A 16422-nucleotide genomic window follows, 5' to 3' on the forward strand; every position below is an offset into this window, starting at 1 on the left:
CCAGTCGAAATCTGTGATAGTGAGCACTTCTCCTTTGCTGAGATAATCCATCCCACCTCACAGGTGTGCCATATCAAGATGCTGATTAGAAACCATGATTAGTGCACAGGTGTGCCTTAGACTGCCCACAATAAAAGGCCACTCTGAAAGGTGCAGTTTTGTTTTATTGGGGGGGATACCAGTCAGTATCTGGTGTGACCACCATTTGCCTCATGCAGTGCAACACATCTCCTTTGCATCATCCGTGAAGAGAACACCTCTCCAACGTGCCAAATGCCAGGGAATGTGAGCATTTGCCCACTCAAGTCGGTTACGATGATGAACTGGAGTCAGGTCGAGACCCCGATGAGGACGACGACCATGCAGATGAGCTTCCCTGAGACGGTTTCTGACAGTTTGTGCAGAAATTCTTTGGTTATGCAAACCGATTGTTCCAGCAGCTGTCCGAGTGGCTGGTCTCAGACGATCTTGGAGGTGAACATGCTGGATGTGGAGGTCCTGGGCTGGTGTGGTTACACGTGGTCTGCGGTTGTGAGGCTGGTTGGATGTACAGCCAAATTCTCTGAAACGCCTTTGGAGACGGCTTATGGTAGAGAAATGAACATTCAATACACGAGCAACAGCTCTGGTTGACATTCCTGCTGTCAGAATGCCAATTGCACGCTCCCTCAAATCTTGCGACATCTGTGGCATTGTGCTGTGTGATAAAACTGCACCTTTCAGAGTGGCCTTTTATTGTGGGCAGTCTAAGGCACACCTGTGCACTAATCATGGTGTCTAATCAGCATCTTGATATGGCACCTGTGAGGTGGGATGGATTATCTCAGCAAAGGAGAAGTGCTCACTATCACAGATTTAGACTGGTTTGTGAACAATATTTGAGGGAAATGGTGATATTGTGTATGTGGAAAAAGTTTTAGATCTTTGAGTTCATCAAGCACAAACTCAACCTTTATTTCTTTCTTTATTTCTTCACTTTTAAAATGACAGCAGTCAACCAATTAAAAAATGGGCACCAACTTACCCCCAATCGTAACTACATGAATTAAAAATGACAATACATTACAACAGCCAATACAAGATAAAAGAGAAAGTAAAATAAAGAGTAAAAAGCAGTAGGAAATAATTTAATTTGATTTAATTTTCTTTCATTTACATAGCACCAAATCACAACCAAGGTGTCTCAGGTGCAACACATAAGTAAGGTCTAACCTTACAAACCCCTAGAGCAGGGGTGCCCAAGTTCGGTCCTCAAGATCTACCTTCCTGACACCCTTAGTTGTCTCCCTGCTCCAACACACCTGAATCCAATGAAAGGCTCATTAAAAGTCTGCTAAGGAGTCTTTCATTGGATTCAGGTTGGATTCAACATGGAAAAACACACCAAAACATTAAAATATGATAAAAAGCAATCCATAAAAAATACAAGAATTAAGATTATAAAATACATAATAAGATAATAACATACATAAAATACTAATGATAAAACAGGAAAAACAAGTGGGTCTTAAGTTTGGATTTAAAAGTCTCCGCAGTGTCCGACTGCCGTATGTGCAGCGGGAGATCATTCCACAGGGCAGGGGCATGATAGGAAAAAGCTCTTTGAGCGGTGGACATTTTATTAACCCTGGGAACAGAAAGAAGTCCCATACCCTGCAAACACAGGGCCCGAGACGGTACATAGGACTTAACCAGGTCCGCCAAGTGCCAGTCCGTGAACAATTTTATAAGCCAGTAACAGAACCTTAAAATCTGATCTTGCAGAGACAGGAAGCCAGTGAAGGGATGATAAAATGGGCGTAATATGATCAAACTTTTTGCTGCATGTAAAAAGTCTGGCAGCAGCATTTTGAACCAGTTGAAGACCCCTAATGCTAGACTGCAGTAAACCAGAAAATAGAACATTGCAGTAGTCCAATCTGGAAGAGACAAATGCATGTATCAGAGTCTCAGCATCAGCCATAGACAGCTATATTTTGCAGATGGAAGAAAGCATTCCTTGTAATGTCTCTAATGTGGAGGTCAAAGGACAACGTAGCATCAAAAATTACCCCAAGGTTCCTCACTTTCTTTGTAATGATACATAACACACAAATCTAAACTAAGCACTAACTGGTCAAATTGATGGCGATGTCTTGCTGGATCAAGAACCATCATTTCAGTCTTATCAGAGTTTAAAGTAGGAAGTTACTAGATATCCAGCTTCTCACTGCTGCAAGGCAATCTTCTAAAGATTTTATTTGGGTAAGATTACCAGTAGTTATCAGCACATACAGTTGAGTATCATCAGCATAACAATGGAATGCAATCCCAAAATGCCGCAGTATATGCCCAAGGGGTGCTACATAAAGGGAGAAAAGAAGGGGGCCTAAAACGGATCCCTGTGGAACCCCGAATTTCATGTCACTAATGTTAGAGGTAGAACAGTAGTGGTGTCCGAGTCCATTGCAAGCAGAAGACAATTCACCACTTTAGTGAGAGCTGTCTCTGTGTCACATCACTCCACAGTCCGCCCAAGAATGGGCCATAAGTCCTTAAACAGTTTTGTTGGTATGGGATCAAATAAGCAGGTTGTGCTTTTTGTAGACATCCCAAGTTTTGTCAGCACACCTAGTGAGATACTATCAAATTCTGTAAATCTAGGTAATACCTCAATAGTAGCACCCACCTCAATAGCAGGGTGCAGTGACTGGGCCAAGGCATGCTGTGATAAGCTCAACCTAATGTCTTCTATTTTCTTCTCAAAGTAATCCAAGAACTCCTGTGCTGAACAGGGAGAACAACTAACAGGTGGCTGTCCATGAATGAGAAGTGCTACTGTGTCAAACAAAAACTGAGTTCTGCTTGCTTGTATTGATCAAATCAGAATAATAGGCCTGCTTTGTAGCCAATAGTGCCTGCTTATAATCAACGATAGCATCTGCCTGAGGTCACACAAGTAGCCATTAAACCAAGGCGACTGCACCTTGGGAAGCCGTGGCCTTAATAGAGGGGCACATTATCAAGTGTAGGTTTGAGCTCTAAATTTACACTATCCACAAAATGTCTACTGACTGAGCATTCTCAAACCTTGAAGCTACAATATCAGGCAGTCTAGCTTCAAGTTCAGTCATAGTTGAAGATTTAATGCTTCACCGTAATAACAGACAAGGTTGTTGCGCCACTAAAAGCGGCAGCATGAATGTAAACCAAATAAGTGAGTGGTCAGAGACCCCCGACGCAAGCGGCAACATGTCGATATCCATGACAGCAAAACCATGTGCGAGAACCAAATCCAGGGTATTTCCACTAACGTGTGTTGAATTCTGAACGCATTGCTGGAATCCTAATGCAGCCACAATTTCCATAATGATTTGCAGAGGTGATCAGAAGGCTTATTTACGTGAATGTTAAAGAAAACCTGGATTTAGTCTTGATCCATGGGAAGCTCAAACCCAAACATCTGGACAATCTCATGTCTATGAAACCAAACCTGAGCAGCCACCAGTAGGTTGAATTATTCCCCAAACAGAAGCATTTGTCCATGTGCACACATACAAAAGATTGAGAGCTTCCCTCAGTAATTTCAGAGCAATTTGAAAACACGTCTCACACTTTCAGCCATTTTTGAGAATCGTTAAAGATGAATTCCTTTATTGAAAAAGTTTTTTTTTTTTTTAGTCATTTCTTTTCTAATATTAAGCACTTCATTCGCTTTCTTCGCAAGTGTTATTATGTTCAACAAGGATGCTCGGTAATTGTCCGGTTTGTTTGTTTGGGGTTGTATTACAAACCCTAAACTCAAACTTAATGAAAGGTTTGGGCCAATATTAGGAGAAAGAACAGCACAAGAAAAAGTACTTGTGATAAAGATGCAGTTTGTAGGAATTTTGAAATGTTTTGCCATTCCATATTGTTACTTCTCACTTGTATATTTGTTATTCTTTCAAAGGATTAATCAAAAACTGTTGGGAAAGTGAAGTGCAACGGACCCACGACAGGGGGTGTAAATGAACGGCCAATAGGAAGTCAGAATGAATAACAATTTATTCTGCAAATGTGCACAACAACCCATATGCTTTTAGTCTGTCAATCAATCTACACAAAAAGGTGACGCGTGGGCAGGCCCGAGGGTAGGAGATGCCCTATCCAGAGAAGAGCCGGGACCCACGAGGTTCCACCGCCAACGGAGACCTGCATTACACAGGAGGCCCGCCAAGTCCTGAGTCCCCAGGTGGCCATTACTCCCAGCTGTCATCCGGTACTGCTGGCAGGAACAGACACAGGTTATAGGTGGGGTGTGTGTACACCCAGCAAACAGTCAGCAAAAGTTCAGTTCCTCTCCTGAGGGTAAAATCCACCACTCCCAGAAAACAGGAACACTGAAAACGTGCAGTACCAACAGTATACTTAGAGATAAGGATAATGAGGAGTGAAAACGCCAACTCCTTCCAACTTCCACAAACCCAGCTCCAAGCTGCGAGTATACCAGAGATTACGACTGCAAAGGTCAGTAGCAATAAATGTGCGAACGGCACACAAAGCAGCTGAGTAGGTTTACCTGTTGGGTTAAGCTGATAACTCGGCAGAGTTGTGGTGTCTCTTCAAGGCTTTTATGGAATGTGATGATGATGACTGATCTCTGACAGCTGTCAGCTCCGGGCTCCTGGGGCTCCTGTGAAGCGACTATGCCCTCTGGTGCCTGAAACCCGACGACAGGCAGGGCGCCCTCTGGTGGTGAGCCAGCAGTACCTCCTCTTCGGGCGGCCCACACAACAGGATCCCCCACCCCCCCCAACGGGAGCCTCCTGGCACCCGACCAGGCTTGTCGGGGTGTCGTTGGTAGAAGTCGGCCAGGAGGGCCTGATCCAGGATGAACCTCCTCTTCACGCAGGAGCACTCTTCGGGTCCGTACCCCTCCCAATCCACCAAATATTGGAACCCCCGACCCCTTCGGCGAACATCAAGGAGCCTTCTTACAGCCCATGCAGGCTCCCCGTCGATGATGTGGGCAGGAGGCGGCGCTGGTCCGGGGGTGCAGAGGTCGGATGTGTGGCAGGGCTTGATTTTGGAGACATGAAACACCGGGTGTATCTGCAGTGAAGCTGGGAGTTTAAGCTTCACTGTGGCTGGACTGATGACTTTGATGATGGGAAAGGGTCCGATGACTCTGTCAGTCAATTTAGGTGAGTCTGTGTGCACAGGAATGTTCTTAGTGGATAGCCAGACCTCCTGCCCGGCCTGGTAAGCGGGGGCCGGGGTGCGTCGGCTATCTGCATGGCCCTTCGCCCTCGTCCAGGCTTTCAGAAGGGCAGCTCAGGCTGTTCGCCACACCCGACGGCACCTTCTGAGGTGGGCCTGGACCGAGGGGACCTCGACCTCTCCCTCTACAGCCGGAAACAATGGGGGCTGGTACCCCAAGCACACCTTGAAGGGGGAGAGCCTGGTCGCCGATGAGACTTGGCTGTTGTGGGCGTACTCGATCCAGGCCAGATGTTGACTCCAGGCCGTCGGGTGCGCGGAGGTCACACATCTTAGGGCCTGCTCCAGATCTTGATTAGCCCGCTCTGCTTGTCCATTAGTCTGTGGGTGGTACCCGGACGAGAGGCTCACGGTGGCCCCCAGTTCCCTACAGAAACTCCTCCAGACTTGCAAGGAGAACTGGGGACCACGGTCTGAGGCGATGTTCGTGGGGATACCATGCAGACGCACGACGTGGTGGACCAGGAGGTCTGCAGTCTCCTGGGCCGTCGGGAGCTTCGGGAGGGCCACGAAGTGGGCCACCTTGGAGAATCGGTCCACTATCGTCATGATGGTAGTCATTCCCTGGGATGCAGGGAGACCCGTGACGAAGTCCAGGCCTATATGGGACCAGGGGCGTTGAGGCACCGGCAACGGCTGGAGGAGTCCTCTCTCTGCTTGATGTACTGCCTTGCCCCTGGCACAGGTGGTGCAGGCCCGGACATACTCCCGGACATCGGCTTCCATTGACGCCCACCTGAATCGCTGCCAGACCACTGTCACAGTTCTTCGCACCCCTGGATGGCAGGAGAGCTTGGAACCATGACAGAAGTCCAGGACCACAGCTCGTGTCTGGTGGGACGTACAATCTGTTTGGTGGTCCATCGCTGGGGTCTGGTTGACGCGTCAGGGCCTCCCTGACGATGTTCTCCACGTCCCACATGAGGGTGGCGAGGATAGTGGACTCCGGGAAGATGGTGTCAGGTGGATCCGACAGCTCTGTTCTGACCTCCTCTTCATGCACCCGGGACAGTGCGTCAGACCATTGGTTTTTGGTCCCGGGGTGGTATGTGATCCGGAAGTCAAAGCATCCAAAGAACAGTGACCAACAGGCTTGCCTGGGGTTCAGACGCTTAGCGGTCCGGATGTACTCCAGGTTCCGATGGTCAGTGAAAACCGTGAATGGAACCACAGCTCCCTCCAACAAGTGTCTCCACTCCTCCAGGGCCTCTTTCACCACCAGGAGCTACCGATTGCCGACGTCATAGTTCCATTCTGCTGGGGTCAACCTGCGTGAAAAATAGGCACAAGGATGGAGAACCTTATCGGACTCCCCACTCTGGGACAGCACGGCTCCTATCCCTGAGTCAGAGGCATCCACTTCAACAACAAACTGGCGGTTAGGATCGGGCTGCACCAGAACTGGCGCAGTCGAGAACCGGCATTTCAACTCCCTAAAGGTGGCTTCGCACCGATCCGACCAGGTGAAGGGGACTTTTGGGGAGGTCAGGGCTGTCAGGGGACCAACCACCTGACTGTAGCCCTTGATGAACCTCCTGTAGAACTTTGCGAAGCCGAGGAACTGTTGCAGCTTCCTACGGCTTGCCGGTTGGGGCCAATCTCTCACCGCCGCTACATTGGCCGGATCGCGTGCGACGGAGATGGAGGAGATGATAAACCCCAGGAAGGACAAAGAAGTACGGTGGAACTCGCACTTCTCACCCTTCACAAACAGCCGGTTCTCCAACAACCGCTGCAGGACCTGACGTACATGCTTAACATGGGTCTCAGGATCCGGGGAGAAGATGAGGATATCGTCCAGATATACGAAGATGAACCGATGCAGGAAGTCCCGCAAGACGTCATTTACCAATGCTTGGGATGTCGCAGGGGCGTTAGTGAGGCTGAACGGCATGACCAGGTACTCAAAGTGACCTAACGGGGTGTTAAATGCCGTCTTCCATTCGTCTCCCTTCCGTATCCGAACCAGGTGATAAGCATTACGAAGATCCAGCTTTGTGAATATTTTGGCTCCATGCAGGGGCTTGAACACTGAATCTAATAGAGGCAACAGGTATCGGTTGCGAACCGTAATCTCGTTCAGCCCTCTATAATCAATGCATGGACGGAGTCCGCCATCCTTCTTGCCCACAAAAAAGAAACCAGCACCTAACGGGGAGGAAGAGTTCCGGATTAACCCGGCAGCTAAAGAGTCCCAGATGTAGGTGTCCATTGATTCGCGCTCAGGGCGTGAGAGATTGTACAGTCTACTGGATGGATACTCAGCGCCCGGAATCAAATCAATGGCACAATCATATGGTCGGTGCGGGGGAAGGGTGAGTGCCAGATCTTTGCTGAAAACGTCAGCAAGGTCATGGTACTCAGCTGGCACCGCTGTAATATTGGGGGGAACACGGACCTCCTCTTTAGCAGTCGCACCGGGTGGGACCGAGGATCTTAAACACTCCCGGTGGCAGGTTTTGCTCCATAGAGCCACAACCCCAGTCGGCCAATCGACCCGGGTGATTGTGCTTACTCATCCATGGATAACCAAATAATTCTGGAGGTAGAAGGTGTTACAAAAAACACAATCTCCTTCTTGTGGTTTCCAGACACAACCAGTGTTAAGGGCTGTGTCTGGTGTGTTATTAATGGATATTAATGGAAGAAGGGTGCCATCTAGTGCCCGTACCTTCAATGGTGAAGGAAGGGCCACTACAGGGAGCCCTACTTCCTTAGCCCATCTGCTATCAAGCAGATTCCCCTCTGACCCCGTGTCGATGAGTGCTGGGGCATGAAGGATTAAATCCTCACAGAGGATCATAACTGGGACTCGTGCGCATTTTCGTGTTTTTCCCTCGTGAGTATGATGGCTCACCCTTAGCCCAGTCTCTAAGGGCGAGCGTTGTCGTTTTGACCACTTGGGGCAGTTTTTCTGCTTATGCTCACTCGAGCCGCAGTAAAAACACTCTCCGCGTGCCAGCCTCCTTTGCCTGTCATTCAATCTCAATTCAGCCCTGCTCGTGTCCCTAACATCGTCAGCAGGGGGAGCTGTTGTCACGCGGAACGCTCTGGCTTTGGAGCGGGGAGAGGACGGTGCTGCTTCAGACCCGGAAGGGAGAGGGATGGCGCGTGCCCAGTCACGCCCCTCGTATCGCTCCCGTCGACATTCCTCTAATTGGTTGTCTAACCGTATAACCAGGTCAATAAGCCCATCTAAATCCCACGGCTGGTCCTTCGCCACCAGGTGCTCCTTTAGGGCTGGAGACAGCCCCCTTATAAAGGCGGCGCGGAGCGCTACCGAATTCCAGCCAGTTCTCGTGGCCACAAGGCGGAAGTCAACTGAATACTCAGCGGTGCTCCGGCGCCCCTGTCGGATTGACAGTAGCACAGTAGAAGCAGATTCGCCTCTGTACGGATGATCAAACACCTGTCGAAACTCCCGGATAAACTCAGTATACATCGACAGGAGCCGTGAGTTCTGCTCCCAGAGCGCCGTAGCCCAGGCGCGTGCCTTGCCTTGAAGCAAATTAATCACAAAACCCACCCGGCTGTGGTCTGACGTGTACATCACGGGGCATTGTGAAAAAACGAGCGTGCACTGCATCAGAAAGTCCACGTACGTTTCGACACAACCCCTGTACGGTTCCTGGGGGCTAATGTAAGCTTCGGGAGAAGGGGGGGACCTTTGAACTACCACTGGATCATCATTATTTAGCAACAGGCCCGCAGGAGGGGTGGCTGCAGCCGCGCCTGACGCGTGCGCCTCTACCTGAGCGGTGAGAGCCTCCATCCTGCAGGTGAGGTGAATATCCTGCTCGGTTAACAGATCCAACCGAGCCATAAAATTGGTGAGGATGCACTGTAGCTCACCCAACTCACCTCCTGGTGGAGCCTGCGCACCTTGCATTTCCATTGGTGGTTCAAACGGTGGTAAACGCCCCTCGGAGTCCATGACGTGGCCGAGTTATCCTGTTGGGAAAGTGAAGTACACGGACCCACGACAGGGGTCGTAAATGAACGGCCAATAGGAAGTCCAAATAAATAACAATTTATTCTGCAAATGTGCACAACAACCCAATATGCTTTTAGTCTGTCAATCAATCTACACAAAAAGGTGGGCAGGCCCGAGGGTAGGATACGCCTATCCAGAGAAGAGCCGGGACCCACAAGGTTCCACCGCCAACGGAGACCTGCAATACACTGGAGCCGCCAAGTCCTGAGTCCCCAGGTGGCCACTGCTCCCAGCTGTCAGATCCGGTACTGCTGGCAGGAACAGACACAGGTTATAGGTGGGTGTGTGTACACCCAGCAAACACTCAGCAAAAAGTTCAGTTCCTCTCCTGAGGGTAAAATCCACCACTCCCAGAAAACAGGAACACTGAAAACGTGCAGTACCAACAGTATACTTAGAGATAAGGAAAGTGAGGAGTGGAAACGCCAACTCCTTCCAGCTTCCACAAACCCGGCTCCAAGCTGCGAGTATACCAGAGGTTACAACTGCAAAGGTCAGTAGCAATAAATGTGCGAACGGCACAAAGCGGCTGAGTAGGTTTACCTGTCGGGTAAGCTGATAACTCGGCAGAGTTGTGGTGTCTCTTCCAGGCTTTTATGGAATGTGATGATGATGACTGATCTCTGACAGCTGTCAGCTCCGGGCTCCTGGGGCTCCTGTGAGGCAACTCCACCCTCTGGTGCCTGAAACCCGATGACAGGCAGGGCGCCCTCTGGTGGTGAGCCAGCAGTACCTCCTCTTCGGGCGGCCCACACAACAAAAACTACACAACATTTTCTTGGAAGTTTGTGAATAACTTTGACTTGATCTGGAATAGATTTTGCTAGATTCTGGGACAAATCGGGTCCGATATTTGGGTAAATTCAGGAAATATTCTTTCATGATTCTGGTTTTAAGTCTGGATTGTTGATTATTTAGCAGGAATATAGACAAACAAATTGACGGTTTTCAAACTCAATGAGAAGTTTGGGTTTAAAGTGAAGTTAAAATCCTGAACGTTTGGAGATCTGTATAGACAAGCAAAGTCAGTAAACTTACATTAGTCATACATGATAAACTACATTTATCTTCTTTTATTGTTATGTTTGTTTGAAGATGTCACATTAGACATCCTCAAAGCTGCACAATTCTGCACATGTGCATGTCGAAACCATGCCTGCTATAAACTAAATTTCAACCTGAAGGGACTCGTTTTACACTTCTGTGACATAAGTTGCCGGAACTCCTGCTTGATCGGAGAGACACACAAGCTGTTGGCAATAGACGGACTGTTCAGTCATTGCACCTGTGCTTTATGGAGGGGGCGTGGCAAACAACAGCTTCTCTAAATTTAAAGTAACGAGCACAGAAAAAGGGTGCCTCATAGGGCGGTCTCACATTGCAGATTTTTAATATCTGATTATGTACATTTCTGGTGCAAAAATATATATATAAAAAAATAATTAACTAATGATTAATGTATATTTCATGCTGCTGAATCAAACTTGCTGTGAGACTGGGTTGAATGTTGCAGTAAGTGGGACCTACTGTTCTCTGAGCAGAAACCTCCTTCTGATCCTCCTCCACAATATAAAACCAATGAAAATCCATTTTGCTCTCTTCAGCAGAAGACAGTTCTGAGACATTTTAGGCATTGAAAAAGGTGGAGGAAAAAAATTGTGGAATGGGATTTCTACATATTGTAATATTTGGTTACAGTTATACTGTAATATAGGTAATTAGAATTTTGCCTAGTAATTTTTTTATTAGCTCATTTACTCAATTTTGAAATCATGCTGGAAATTGGTGCCAAGAATTGACAATAGGTGGCCACCCTTAGAGACCTGAAAAATTAGGTTTCTTTAATTGACATCAGCTCAGTGTTTACAAGGTATTCTTTGTTCAAAATCATATTTATTTTCCGAGACCTGGTGACCTATTTTAGCTTATTAGAAAACTGCATTTTCTTTCAATATAACCAAATTTCATGAAAGCTCTTGATGAGGTGGGAATGCTCCAGGAATTCATTTACTACATCGGGGAGCTGATCTGGATGAAGCCTCAGAATATTTGTATAAGATGAACAGTTTTGCTATATGGAAAAAACATGTTGAGCTTCTTCTCCAACATTTAATTATATTTTGAGGTGAATGTTAAAAAAAAACAGGACAGAACCACTAAGTTAAAAATAAATAAAAATAAAATAAAAAGACTGACAGGTTGCATCAACCCACATTCAAAGAACCAGCAGGTCGTTTTGTGTTCAGACACGTATAAAATTACTGTTTGATTTTGGCGTGCATCCTGAAAAAAGAATGAGCCTGGAAATTGTGAAATTAATGAACATTTTGAGTCTAATCAGCTCAAACGTATTCTGCAAGCACACCCACATTTTAAGGACTTGAGCATGCAGGGAAAATGTCTCCTGAGTGTTTAAACAGCCAAGTTCCTACATTTTCCTACACTGTACTTGCCCAAAATTTGACCTCTGACGTTGACTGTTGGCAAATAAAAATGGAAAATATTTTCTTGTCTTCCATAGGCCTAATGTGCCAAACAAGTTTGATAAAAATCAGATTGTCTTCTTAAATCTTAAACTTTAAAGTCTGTAGTGTAGAAACACAGTTACAAAGAGACCAACGTGATCATTACTAACAAACCTATAAAATGAAAATTAGCATCAAAATATTATTTAATCATTCTTACAGTGCCCTTTAGATTAATATTTTTATTCTTACAAAAAAAAAAAACCTAGAATGCAATGGGGACCCTATCTTGACAGCAGGCAAATAGCACATGGCACAAAGGCTTTTGAATGCAGCGGTAACACCTGTGAAATTTGGAAACTAGCAACGACACGAGCCACAAGGACTGTGCACCACACTGAAGAGCAAACCCCAGAAGTTCTTCCCTTATGAGCACATCAAGAGTGAAAACACCTGGTTTGATACTCACACAGCTGAAAGCATGATGACACAACATCAGTTTCTGAATTATTGATGAGGAATATCATGCTGAAAAAGCATTTCAAAAAGATCCATGAATCATGTAGGAGTGAGATTCTTCAGTGAAACACATATTCAGCCAATAAGAAGACAAAGCTGCTGCAAAGAGACACACATATGTTTCAAACATACAGTAATTAGCACTGATACTCTGCAGTCTTATCATGCACAGCCTGTTTTCCAAATAACCCGCTGCAGCAGACCAGCTGGAACCAGCAGCAAAAACACTATCTGATGTGATCTGGACACAAAACGCTGCAGCCGCCCTGCAGGTTTTCACTCCATCGTTGCTTCTATCTGATGTTTCTGGATGACTGTTCACATCTATTCTAAGGCATCACTAGGCTCTGACAACAATATGAACTGACAGCAATATGGCAAAGACATGTAGAGGAAATAAAAACATGACAGTCACAGTGTTTGACTTTTGCAAGTGTTATACTGCAACTATAACAGCAACAGCTGCTGTGAGAAGGGATTAAATTACCGTCTACAAACTGAGATTATTAATCCACATTAGTGGGATGTTGTAGAACTGAAAGAGCAACTTTAAAGAGTTCTGGTTTTGCAGAGGTCTCCAGATGTCTTAAGAACAGATGTTCAGGGTGCATTCACCCTCTGATGATTAGCGCTTGCTGACTGGTGCCAAGATCTGCCAGACTCCGCAGTCAGTTGGGCAATGCGGATGTTCATCGTGGTCCTGGAGAAATCTTCAACATGCTTAAAAATTTTTGACAATTATGGTAAAATGCCAGTAAGAGTTGAGCTCAGGTACCACTACATCACCTATTTTGCTAGCACTTTGTTTGTGCTCCGCTGGCCAATGTCAGAAACTTGACTGGAAGCACCACCTTCTCTGGATTCCGTGAAGAAACGTCTACAAACATGAATGAATGAGCAAGTTTATTCGGCACATACACATAACAAAAAATCTTGTAAAACAAAAAACCCAAACAATTTCAGTTTTGTGTGGCCAAAAGGCAGAAGCAAAAGCTTATAAACACCCACCCCCTTTATATTATATATATATATACAGTGAGGAAAATAAGTATTTGAACACCCTGCGGTTTTGCAAGTTCTCCCACTTAGAAATCATGGAGGGGTCTGAAATTTTCATCTTAGGTGCATGTCCACTGTGAGAGACATAATATAAAAAACACAGACCTGTTAATTTTTCTTTAAGAAGCCCTCTTATTCTGCACTCTTTATCTGTATTAATTGCACCTGTTTGAACTTGTTACCTGTATAAAAGACACCTGTTCACACAATAAATCAATCACACTCCAACCTGTCCACCATAGCCAAGACCAAAGAGCTGTCTAAGGACACCAGGGACAAAACTGTAGACCCGCACAAGGCTGGGATGGACTACAGGACAACAGGCAAGCAGCTTGGTAGAAGACAACAACTGTTATGATTATTTATTAGAAAGTGGAAGAAACACAAGATGACTGTCAATCTCCCTTGGTCTGGGATTCCTTGCAAAATCTCACTTTGTGGGGTAAGAATAATTCTGAGTAAGCTCAGAACTACACAGGAGGACCTGGTCAATGACCTGAAGAGAGCTGGGACCACAATTTCAATTTCAATTTATTTTCATTTATATAGCGGCAAATCACAACAGAGTTGCCTCAAAGCACTTCACACAGGTAAGGTCTAACCTTACCAACCCCCACAGCAACAGTGGTAAGGAAAAACTCCCTCTGAGGAAGAAAGCTCAAGCAGACCAGACTCAAAGGGGTGACTCTCTGCTTAGGCCATGCTACAAACATAAATTACAGAACAATTCACAGAACAATTCACGGACGAATATACAAGAAATGCTATTGGCACACAGGACAGGAGGATCGCCAACACGAATACAACTCCCATCTCTGGATGGAGCTGCACCTTAAACAGAGAGAAAAAAACAGAATCAGGCATCAGAAAGACAAAAAATACTGTATAATTTGCCAGCATTAAACAAGAAAAACAGAGAAGTACTAAGGTGATCGCCGGCCATTAGCCCTAAACTTCACTAAAAGACCCAGAATTTAGGTAAAATTGAGGCCGCAGCCCACTCCAATTACTAATAAATGAATTAAAAGTGTACCAGTATGCTAGCCATATGAAAGGGAAAATAAGTGCGTCTTAAGTCTGGACTTGAAAATCTCCACAGAATCTGACTGTTTTATTGACGCAGGAAGATCATTCCATAGGACAGGGGCACGATAAGAGAAAGCTCTGTGACCCACAGACTTCTTATTCACCTTTGGGACACAAAGTAGTCCTGCAGCCTGAGAACGTAAAGCCCAGGCCGGTACGTAAGGTTTAATTAGGTCAGCTAGGTAGGGAGGTGCCAGTCCATGAATAATTTTATAGGTTAGTAGCAGAACCTTAAAATCTGATCTCACTGGGACAGGAAGCCAGTGAAGGGATGCCAAAACGGGTGTAATGTGGTCGAACCTTCTGCTTCATGTCAAAGGTCTGGCTGCAGCATTTTGAACCAATTGGAGACCCCTAATGCTAGATTGCGGTAAACCAGAAAATAGAACATTGCAGTAGTCCAATCTAGAAGTGATAAATGCATGGATCAGGGTCTCAGCATCAGCCATAGACAGGAGGGGACGAATCTTCGCTATATTTCGCAGGTGGAAGAAAGCAGTCCTAGTAATATTTCTAATGTGGAGGCCAAAGGACAACGAAGGATCAAAAATTACCCCAAGGTTCCTCGCTTTGTCAGTGTGATGTATGACACACGAGCCTAGGCTGAGCGTTAACTGGTAAAATTGATGCTGATGTCTCACTGGACCAAGAACCATCATTTCAGTCTTATCAGAGTTTAAAAGTAGGAAGTTTCAAGACATCCAACTTCTCACTGCTGCAAGGCAGTCTAAGGATTTTATGTGAACAACATTACCAGCAGTTGTCGGCATGTACAACTGAGTATCATCTGCATAGCAGTGAAAGGTAATCCCAAAACGCCACAATATGTGCCCAAGGGGTGCTATATAAAGGGAGAACAGCAGGGGGCCTAAGACAGACCCCTGTGGAACCCCAAATTTCATGTCACTAAGGTTAGAGGTAGTGTTACTGTACAAAACACAGTGAGAATGACTGGTCATGTATGACTTCAGCCATGCAAGGGCACTCCCCCAAAATGATTTTCCAGCCTATCAAGTAGAACATGATGATCCACTGTATCAATTGCAGCACTGAGATCTAACAGCAACAGAACCGTAGTGGTGTCCGAATCCATTGTAAGCAGAAGATCATTCACCACTTTAGTGAGAGCTGTCTCTGTGGAATTATATTTTCTAAAAGCAGACTGCAGTGGCTCAAAGAGATTATTCTCAGTAAGATAGTCTACGAGCTGCCATGACACCACTTTTTCCAGAATTTTAGAGAAAAATGATAGATTTGATATCGGCCGATAGTTTGTCAATACACTAGGGTCAAGATTAGGTTTCTTAAGTAATGGTTTAATCACTGCAGATTTGAAACATTTAGGGACAGATCCAGAAGTTAAAGAAAGATTAATAATTTCCAGCACAGTCGGCCCAAGAGTGGGCCACAGGTCTTTAAACAGTTTTGTTGGTATAGGATCAAATAAACAGGTTGGGCTTTTTGTTGAAATTACGAGTTTTGTTAGCATGCCTAGTGAGATACTATCAAATTCTGTAAATCTAGGTAATACCTCAGTAGTGGCGCCCACCTCAATAGCAGGGTGTAGTGGCTGGGTTAAGGCATGCTGGGATATGTTTAACCTGATGTCTTCTATTTTCTTCCCAAAGTAATCCAGGAAATCTTGTGCTGTAAAAGGAGAGCGAACTACAGGTAGTTGTCCATGCATAAGTGTTGCCACCGTGTTGAACAAGAAGTTTGAGTTATGCTCATTTTTGTTGATCAAATCAGAGTAGTAAGTCTGCCTTGTAGCCAATAATGCATGCTTATAGTCTAAGATAGCATCACGCCATGCAAGGTGAAATACTTCTAATTTTGAATGATGCCATTTCCGTTCTAGACCTCTTGCTTTATGCTTGAGGTCACGCAGATAATCATTGAACCAAGGTGACTGTGATTTGGGGGAGCATGGTTTTAACACAGGTGGTGCAATCATGTCGAGTGTAGTTTTGAGCACTGAGTTTAAACTATCCACAAGTCTGTCTACTGATTGAGTATTTGTCAAATGTGAAGCTAAGACATCAGGCAGTCTCGCTTCGA

Source organism: Thalassophryne amazonica, chromosome 13 (assembly GCF_902500255.1).
Source record: "Thalassophryne amazonica chromosome 13, fThaAma1.1, whole genome shotgun sequence".
NCBI lineage: Eukaryota > Metazoa > Chordata > Actinopteri > Batrachoidiformes > Batrachoididae > Thalassophryne > Thalassophryne amazonica.